This window comes from Taeniopygia guttata, chromosome 2 (genome assembly GCF_048771995.1).
Source record: "Taeniopygia guttata chromosome 2, bTaeGut7.mat, whole genome shotgun sequence".
Taxonomy (NCBI): Eukaryota; Metazoa; Chordata; class Aves; order Passeriformes; family Estrildidae; genus Taeniopygia; species Taeniopygia guttata.
This window is the reverse complement of record NC_133026.1, coordinates 19,888,205-19,897,792: the sequence shown is the minus strand read 5'-3', so window position 1 is coordinate 19,897,792 and position 9,588 is coordinate 19,888,205. Positions and strand designations below refer to the sequence as shown.

Here is a 9,588-nt window from a genome sequence, read left to right as displayed (position 1 = left end):
TTCTTGGTTTTAGATTCTGGTTATCTATATAAAACTCATATAAATAGTATTCATACAGAGGATTGAGTTAAAACTTGATTGGTATTAGGTGAATATTTTATTTATGCTGTTGAACTAAACAAGTAATTCTTTATTTAAGCAGCATATTCACACAAGCTTCCAATAGTGTTTAGATTTCCAGGATGAAAAACTGTGCCTCTGCAGCATGATAATAACCAGATTTTTCTCCTTAAGCTTGCCTGACGTATACTTGTACATTCACTGAAAAAGGACATAGGGGATACATGGCAGCTGTGAGAATGGCCGAACTGAAATTACTTTGACCATTACCAAAATGTAAGAAAATATAAAATTGGAATAGAACACATGCAGTGTAAACAATCATAAGTCTGTAGTAAGTCTCTACTGAAGTAATATGGCACAAGAATCTTCTTAAGACCCTCTTTATTCCCTTACAATTGTCTGTTCATGTTACAGAATTTCTGAGAGAGAGAGGGCATGATTTATGTCTGGAGTTAGAATTGAGCTACCCTTCACACTAGGCCCCTGATAAGTGGCCTTGATGGAGCCTAGAAGCCTTTGATGCAGTGAGAATTCAGTTGTGGGGCAGTTAGAAATTATGTTAAAGTAACTACGAAGTAATCGGCTATCCGAGCACGAAGTAGAGTTGAGCTGCAGTGTGAAAAGCCTGACCACCTTAAGGCAAAGGTAAACAATGTTAGCTTACCAATCAGAGTGCCTTTGTAAACTGTAAACTATATAGAAGTGTATAAAAACTGCCATCTTCTCTCGAATAGGGGGAGAACGTTGCATTAATCATATTGGTTGGATTTGTCTTCCAAACAATCCAGTCCAGCTTTCCCATTATCTGAGGTCCCTGGCTTTATGTTAATATTTTTTTCTTCATCCTTTTTCCAATTGGTCTACATTCTAAACATTGTCAACACTGCTTAGAATTTCACACCATTTATTTAAGTAGGACTTTGACATCTATTGTCATATGCTAAATGTAGGCATTCAAGTGTCTTTTAAAATTCAAGCTGGTCAGTTGGCTAGATAAAATTAAATCTAGATAGGTTTGGATTTTTTCCTGCTGCCATTTCTTGAGATTTGACCAGAACACATGAAAACATCTGTCACAGAAAGAGAATAAACCCATCTTTTGAGTGCTTACATTTAAGCTTTGCATTCAAATTTCAGGCATAAAGTAAAACTATTTTTTTATAAATAGTATTATTCCTTCTTTGTTTCATGCTTTTATGTCCATGTAATTTTAAGTTTTTTGGTGTGAACTTCCTGCTTTCTTTTCCATCATCAAATTGACCAAGCTGTTTCTCTATCTACTCAACCCCTCATCAAATAGAAAAGTTCTTTCAACAAATTTAAGGCAATTTACTTTCTCTAACTCTCTCTCTTTCTTGCTCTGTCTTTTCTACCTTTCTTTAGTAAATGAATAATGTAATACCACCATATCAGTATTCATGCACATCCTCATCATTTAGTGATGACAGTAAATCAAAGCTGAAAACACATCTGTTTACAGAGAAATTTCCATATTTCATATACTGTATGCAAATTCTATGCAACTTTTGTTATTTCCTTGAAGGCAAAATGTTCATTCTTCTGACACAGCTAATTACTTCTGTATCCAAGTCTGACTTGCTGATGAGATATATTTATGGTTTTCAATATTGCATTTGGAGTCTTCTCCAAACCATATAGTTCATGAACTTAATGTACTGAATTCAAGCTACTGTTGATGGCCTCATCTTTAAAGACCCCAGCACTTTAAGCATAAAAGTTTAACACAAAAGAAAAACTGCACTACTGTAAGCAGAATGACAATAGTAAAAAGTTAAACAAAAATATCTGATCTCATTGTAACTTAATTAAATTATTGCGAGTGCTTTGGCTTGTGCTTTTAAATTAATTATTTTTACATACATGCACGAAGAAAATGTTCTTTCATCAGACATTTAAATGCAAACCTACTTTCTAGGGTTAAACAATAAGACTTAATGCCAGTAGTATTTTCTTTGCTAATGAAAGGAATTTTTATTTCTTCATAGTTTAATTGAATAGACTTCCACTGCATTAAAAAATAAAAACTTGTACATATGTTACGTGTGATGACAGTGATTTGAAATTTGTTCTGTGCCTTACAGCTTATGTGCCTTTGAAGAATATCTGCTTACACCGACCTACAACCTAAAACATGCTCCTTTATCTGGGCACTTCTGTGGTAAGAAGTTTTCTCTTTCACAGATTTTACTAATATTCTGATATCACATAAAGAAATCATAATTGAGCACCTGACAACGATACATTGACTAAAAGATACGCGTTTCCAACAATATTAGTTATCTACTAAAGTATAGCAATAAAAGCAGCAATAAGCTCCCCAGAAGAACTTTAATGGTTTTTATGTCATATAATATTTGCATGCTGTGGGCTATTGGGAAATGCTTCCATAATTGATGGTTTTAGAGACCAAGGCAGCAAATACAGTTTTAATTAGAAAAGTACGTCACTTCAAAAAAGAATTCCAATAAACCTCCTAATAATTTCTGGCTGCTTCTTGAGTCAAACAATGCTATCAAGGCCATCTGCAGTGTTTCTCTGATGATTATAATTATATTAATAGTTTAGCAAATGCATGACTTGACATTAGTGGCTCCTTTCTTCAGTGCTGCAAATTCTGCAAATTTTTTTACTTAGTGGGGTGGAAGTAGAACAGAATTTTTGCTCCCTATAAAGAAGTGGAAAAATGCATTCTTCTCCACTATATTTCCTAAATAAATAGCCACAATTTTTTTTTAAGGTCAGTGCCAAGTTTGTCACATTATGTAACAAATTAGTAAATCTAATTTATTAATTAATTAATTTTCAAGAAAGTGATGAGCAGCAGAAGAATGATTGTCATTCCTTCAAAATTGTGATGGCATCAGATTTGTCTTGCTATAGTGTCTGCCTTTCCTTAGCTTTATTGTAAATCAGGCTGTTAGATCTCCTCCCTTGTATGCATATTGGAATTCCTGGAGGAAAATTCACAGCTGGAGTATGTACATCTATTAGAGAAGCTTCTCTTTAGAAGCTGATGTTTTTGAGGACATGGTATTATGTGGACTGTAGGTATAATGCTTATTCTTTGACATTTATGGTCTAATGTTTTTGGAACTTCTAAATTATGATTTGTCAGCATAATTAGATATCCATCCATTAAAAGAATTACCTCATTTGATTGTCGTTCTTTTTTTCAACCAGCTTCTTTGCCCATAATTTTCTCATTGCTATTATAAAGCATAAGGCTGCAACCGTGCATCAGCAGAAAATTCCCTTTGGGCACATGTGCTCCTGCACTTCCATCAATGAAGGATGAAGGCATCAAGTGAACGTGAGCAGACTTGGTATACCCTTGATAGCAGTAAAACCCCTAACCAAAAAGTATGAACATTTTGAATTGCTAAATGAATTATTCCTCTTCATGTCTTTCAGAAAATTTAAGCATTTTCAGAAGCAAAATCCAGATTCATTCCTGTACCTTTGCTTTTCCTCGGTAATCTTCTTGCATGGGACGAAGTCATTCATTGGAACAAAGCACCAAGAAGCTAACAGCCACTTTTTCTTTCTGTGTTCATCCTGAATCAAGCAAGTGTTGATTCTTGGTAAAAAAACCCATATGTCAATGCTATAAAAATATCCATACAGCTGACAGTCTACCTCATCTCATACCCCCCACCCACAACTGTTTCCACCATTGTTATATTTCATTAAGAAAACAATATATGCAGTAAAAAGCCGTTGAAAAAATAAACGAAATAATATCATACATACAACACATTTGACAAAAGGAAGTTATAAAAATTAAGTTATAATAAAGGATCTTTTTTGACAGAAGCAGATGTCTAGGTAAAATGTCAGTCTGAATGACTAAAAAAGATATTCTGCAAATAATTCTTAAATAATTTCTACAATTCAAAGTATAGTACTATATTAGTAAAAGTTTAAGGAGATGAATTAAGACTTTATTTTATTTTAAAAATAATTATATATGTGCCAAAATCTGAATAATAGTAAGTGTACTCAGGAAACCCTTAAAAATCCAAAATCACCTGTATTACATCTACAATGATCTAGTTATGTATATTGTGCCTGAAATGAAGACAATTACATAAGCCATAATTAAGACAATTAAGCCTTATCACCATCAGTGCATCAAAGCAGGTGGGCAAAGCCATTTAAAGCCAGTTGGCCCTTCTACTTGGATGAATATTACGAGTTTTAAGTGTTGAGTTAAAACTTGTTCACACTGTGAATCAAACAACTCTTCATTACAGTAAATTAAACATTAGCTATTTCATGTTACTGGCTAAACCAAAAACCATCATCTGAAGCGCTGGTACTTGGCACTCACTACCCAAAGCCAAAATAAATGACATACACCAAGGCAATATCATCTTAGTGGCACCAAGGCTGTCCCTTGCTTGATGGATGACTCCATTTGGAGTACTGCATCCAGCCCTGGGGTTCCCAGGATAGGAAGGGTGTGGATGTGTTGCAGCAGATCCCGAGGAGTGGCATGAAGATAATCAGAGATGGAGCACCTCTCCTGTGGAGAGAAGCTGGGAGAGCTGGGATTCGGCTGGAGGAGAGCTGAATCTTACTGTAGAGCAATCTTACTGTTCCTAAAGGGGGCCTGGAAAAAAGCTGGAGAGGGAGTTGACAGGGAAGCCTGTAGTGGTAGTTCAAAAGGGAATGTCTTAATGGAAAAATGCAGGTTTAGATTAGGTATTAAGGAGAAATTTTTGGTGTAAGGGATGCCCCATTTCATCCTACTGTAAGAGTAGGATGAGGCTTTGAGCAATCTGATCCAATGAAATGTTTCCCTGCCCATAGAAGGAAGGTTGGAATTAGATGATCTTTAAGGCCATTTCCAAACCAAATCATTCTATAATTCTATGAATGTTTTTGTGTCAGAGTGAAGAACTGGGGATATGACAGTCAAAATCAAAACCACAGGAACAAATACATTGGGAATAAACTGGGACTATAGACCTGTGAGAAACTGGTAGAAAGGTTTTAAGTGAAGACATGGATGAAGGAGTATTACATGGGGTGCTAACAAACTTTTCTTGCTGTACTTGACTTGTGTATCCAGAGAATAAAGGTTTCTTGGGTTTTTTTTAGAAATATTAAGGAATGGATACAATTCCTTAATAATATTATTGTTATCAATATCATCTTAGTGGCATTATTTGGGCCCCATAAAGCAACCCACCAGACATTATTCTTTGACTTTATAAATTTTATTTGAAAGGGCTGGTATTAAGAAGCAAACCCAAGATAAAATAACAAAACAAAAAAATAAAAAACCTAAAAAATAACAAAAAACCCAATCCAAAACAGTCCTAAAAAACCCTAGACACATGAAGTTGGGCTACCCATTCTATAATGATTTAATAATATTCAGGAAACACTGTTCTCTGACATAATTTTCTTTTTGCCTTTGAATCCTTATCTGTGTTCTAGGTACATCTGATATTTTCTTGAGTAGAAAATCTGAGGATAGTGGTAATGGGATAGTAATTATTAGTATGATAAAAGTGAGTTTTGCACAAACTTAAGGAATTTTAACTATCTTCATTGATCTAATAAAAATCTCATATATCTTAAGCTCTTCAATCTGAAAACATTATCTGTTGTTGTAACAAGAATTTTTATAGACTGGTGGGAGAATATTACAACAAACGTTCCTGCCACAGTTACACTGTAATATTTACATATAAGAAGAAAACAGTTGTGACAGATACTCAAATTAAAAGGAATGGTTTAATTTATATAAACTTAGATGAAAATATTGGAATTGCATCCCTGAAAGAAAACGATGAACAAAGGCAGAAAAATTGGAAAAATAAAGTACATGTTATCCCAGTTAAATATTATACTAAGGAAGTATGGATTGATGCTCCCTATGCCAAAAGCAGGTTTAAGCTTTGCAACCAGGATCAGAATTATACTCTAAATTAACAAGACAATCAAGCAATGGAATACATTGTAGTATTACACTTATGTATAGTCCTGGTGACTTCTGAAGGTCTTAATTCAGTTTTTTGAAATGGTTGATAAAATTTCCTTAAATGGACTTTAAATCTTAAGTATTGACTGAGGACATAGAGGATGCTACCTGCATTCTGCCAGAAGTATTTACTCTGCCTTTTCTGTTCCTCTTAAAAAAAGCCTTACATTTTATAGAAAGATAAAATTGAATATGTTCTTTTAGTCAGATCAACCAGGGTTTATTTTCTTTCTTCTTGTTTATACTTTCACTTCATTGTTCAGTAAAGTACAGCAAGTTACTTGATACTTAAATAAATCTTCTGTATCTGGAAATTAATGATCCTGGAAGAAATTATTATTATAATGTTGGATATATGATTTTGCCAATGGAATAGGTACTTTTTTAATACTTCTGGCAAGGAAATGGATTTAATATTCTTAAATGCTTAGAAAGGTTAAGAAGTGAAATGTAAATGTATTTCTCTACTAAGCCAGTACATTTCCATCTAAACTGAAGTAAAAAAAACCAGTATAGTGGGATCTCTTCAGATTCCCACAAGACATAATATGAAAAACAGGATTCCCAGCATATTTGTTCTTTCTTTTCCAGTCATTTGCTTTTCATCTATAAGCCTATTTGGAACTTTTATTACACAGTGAATGATTCTCCAATTTATGCCACATTCACTCATACTTACTGTCAGTAATTAAAAGAACACTTCTTTGTCTTTAAAGTTAATTTTTATTGTCATAATTAAGGTTATGTCTTAATCCTGCTTAATTTTATAGGAATTTTAGTTCTGTGAATGGGGTAGGAGTTTGTTCAGGCTTTTTGGCATTATATTGGGATAGACATGGAAGACCTTCATTTACTAAGATTGATGGAAATATTCTTTAACTATGTGTATGCCATCCACATATTCTCTTTTGGTCTGAAAGCCTGTCCATATGGTAGAACTTGTTCCATTAGCTGCCTTAACTTTGAATAAAATTCACATTCAGGAGCAAATCTGGGAATCCAAGAGATGCCAGTGTTATTCTTTGTGAGTATGCATGGATACAATCACTGCTAAATACCTGCTCCATCCTCCATGAGCCTCATCTTTTATCCGGAGCATAACTTTTATGTACTTACATATATATATATAGGATAGCCCTGCTTGTATTTAATGTGGCATAGGAGCTTTTGCTATGAATTATGTATTTCTTTTTTTCGTGTTTTGCATTGCATTCTCCTTTTTTTGGTGTTCTGGTATCAGACCTGGACAAAAACATAAAGTATAGGCTTTAAGGTGGCTGCTTGCCTGTGTGAAACTGAAAATCCTGGAGGCTCCCTTCATTTCCAATGCATGAAAAAGGAATATTGAGCTTCCTCTGCCACCATTTTTCATACAAATTTAAGGAAACGAGAATAAAGGATTAGTTGTTTTCTACAAGAGGCAGCTGTGCTGCACTCCACTGGCCCTGTTTTTCTACTTCCATCTCCAGTGGAATTTAAGTTCAGGATAGTGCAGCTCAAGAAAAAAACCCAATTATAAAAGGGAGCCAAATCTAAGATCAACTACTGTTGTGGTGCTAACAAACTCTTTGGATAAAGGCCTATTTCGCTCATTTTGGAGATGGGTATACTTTTGTGGGGCTGACAGATTTGTTTTCATTTTGCTGCACACTGCTTTCATTTTGTAAGCAATTTTAGCTGTGAGTGACTGTTGGAGGCATGTAACAGTATTATTTAAAATTTCAGAAAGCAATTCTGCTAACAAATTAAATTAACTGCAGATTGTTGCACTGAGAATTCTGACATTGTGCCCTTTAGTGGTGGAACTGCTAGCAGGGATGTGTTGCCTAAGTAACCAGTTTTAATTTACTTGTTTGGACACTTGTATGGAACTTAGATGTAGTAACCCTGACACAATCCATCTCCTACATTCTGGCACATTTCTGATCTGTTCCTTTTTTTTTTTTTGTTTGGTTTTTGGTTTGGTTTTTTTTTTTTTAATGAGATTTTTTTGTTCTAAAGCTGACTTTCCAGTCTTAGCATTATTTTTCTGTGACTTTATAGTTTCAGCTTTTTCTGTTGCACTTTGATTTTTAAAATCCTTCTCCCTTTATTTTTTAAATAATTTCTACTCTTTTATCATTGAGTCTCTTGCAGAAGTATGGCCACTTGTCATGAGAAATACACTGTCATTGGTTCTTAATTAAATAAAAAAGTAATTACTCAAATGGACATTAATAATGTCTTTCTTTAAAGATGCATCTGAACTTTAGTAAATCCCATCTTTATGATAGCATTAGGAGGACAGAGTTTAAGAGAAAAGCAAATTGTTCTGGTCCTTTGGTCTGACTGGTCACAACAATTTAAATTGGCAGTTGTCCATCCTTTTGCATATAGGAGTATTAAAGTTTGCAGTTTCTTAAAAGTCACAAGTTAGAAGTCAGAAACAGTTTCCAGCCTCCTTATCCTATCCAATAGGGTGTGTTTGCTCTCAAAAAATGCTGTATCTATTAATGTCTGGGAAACGAGTTCCATCAAACAAAATTAAATACAAAATTGAAGTCTAAAGTGGGGCCTGGTTGATATTGCCAGCAGGTTTTGACCTTGTTTTATTTTCAAGAATTCCAGAGAAAATTTATTTCTACAGCTGTTGACTACACTGTCAGAAGGTAATTTATTTCCAAAAACAAAGAGGGAAGTTTTCACTTAAATTCCCATCTCCAAAATCTCCTAAGAGTTCATATGTTGGAATGGAAGATATCATATTGCATTTGAGCAAACCACCACAGATTTTACCTTCCTTCAAGATGAATAGTTTCTTAGCTAATTGTTTTCTATTGTGCTAGAACTTATAATTTCAAAAAAAAGGTTTGAGCCATTAAATGAACACCTAATATCTTTCTCACCTAGGCTTTTGCTCCATGGTGGTGCTTTGTTCCTGTCACTTCCCTGAACATCTCTGGTCAAATACCAACCAATGTCATGATCTCTCTGAGTTTTCTTTAGAAAACACTTTACCACCACAATGTCACAGGCAAAAAGACAAGGAGAAAAAAAAATGTTTACTGCTTGTCATAACTGTTCTTTTCCAGTCTCATAATGTTTAGAGCACACATTTTGCACAGTATGTTGGATGGAAGGAGATGTCAGAACACAGGACCTGTGGATACAGCGTTGTAGGCAGAGGGTGGTTTCTTTGTCTGCCTCCAAACTGTCTTTCTCGGATTTGGTAGGTATTATTGCCTCAGCCTGGCCTGTTTTTCTTCTGGGGAAGGGTTATATCACAGTGTAGTTGTGTTGTCAGTAATTCATTTGCTAGAAGGTTTGAGTGCAAGGAACAAGGTAACAAATCTCTGTCAATACTTCCTGCACCTGTATGCAGCCAGCTGCAGGACCTGCCTGTAGTCAGATTTCATTCTCTTTTTCTGCTGATCATTCTGCATTAGATTTAGAGTTGACCTCTGATTTGAAGCTATTTATTCAAAACTTCTTGGTGTTTCCATTAGAAAGAAAGTCCCAAATTTTTCTAAGTT

At 34.5% G+C, this 9,588-nt stretch overlaps 1 long non-coding RNA gene across 1 annotated transcript; it reads left to right on the top strand.

The window, feature by feature from the left end:
- Window positions 1-2,163: 2,163 nt before the first annotated feature.
- Window positions 2,164-6,390, top strand: LOC140682599 (uncharacterized). Its single transcript, XR_012054482.1, has 3 exons — window positions 2,164-2,242; window positions 3,265-3,394; window positions 3,496-6,390. It is a non-coding gene; the product is annotated as an uncharacterized lncRNA (long non-coding RNA).
- Window positions 6,391-9,588: the final 3,198 nt, after the last annotated feature.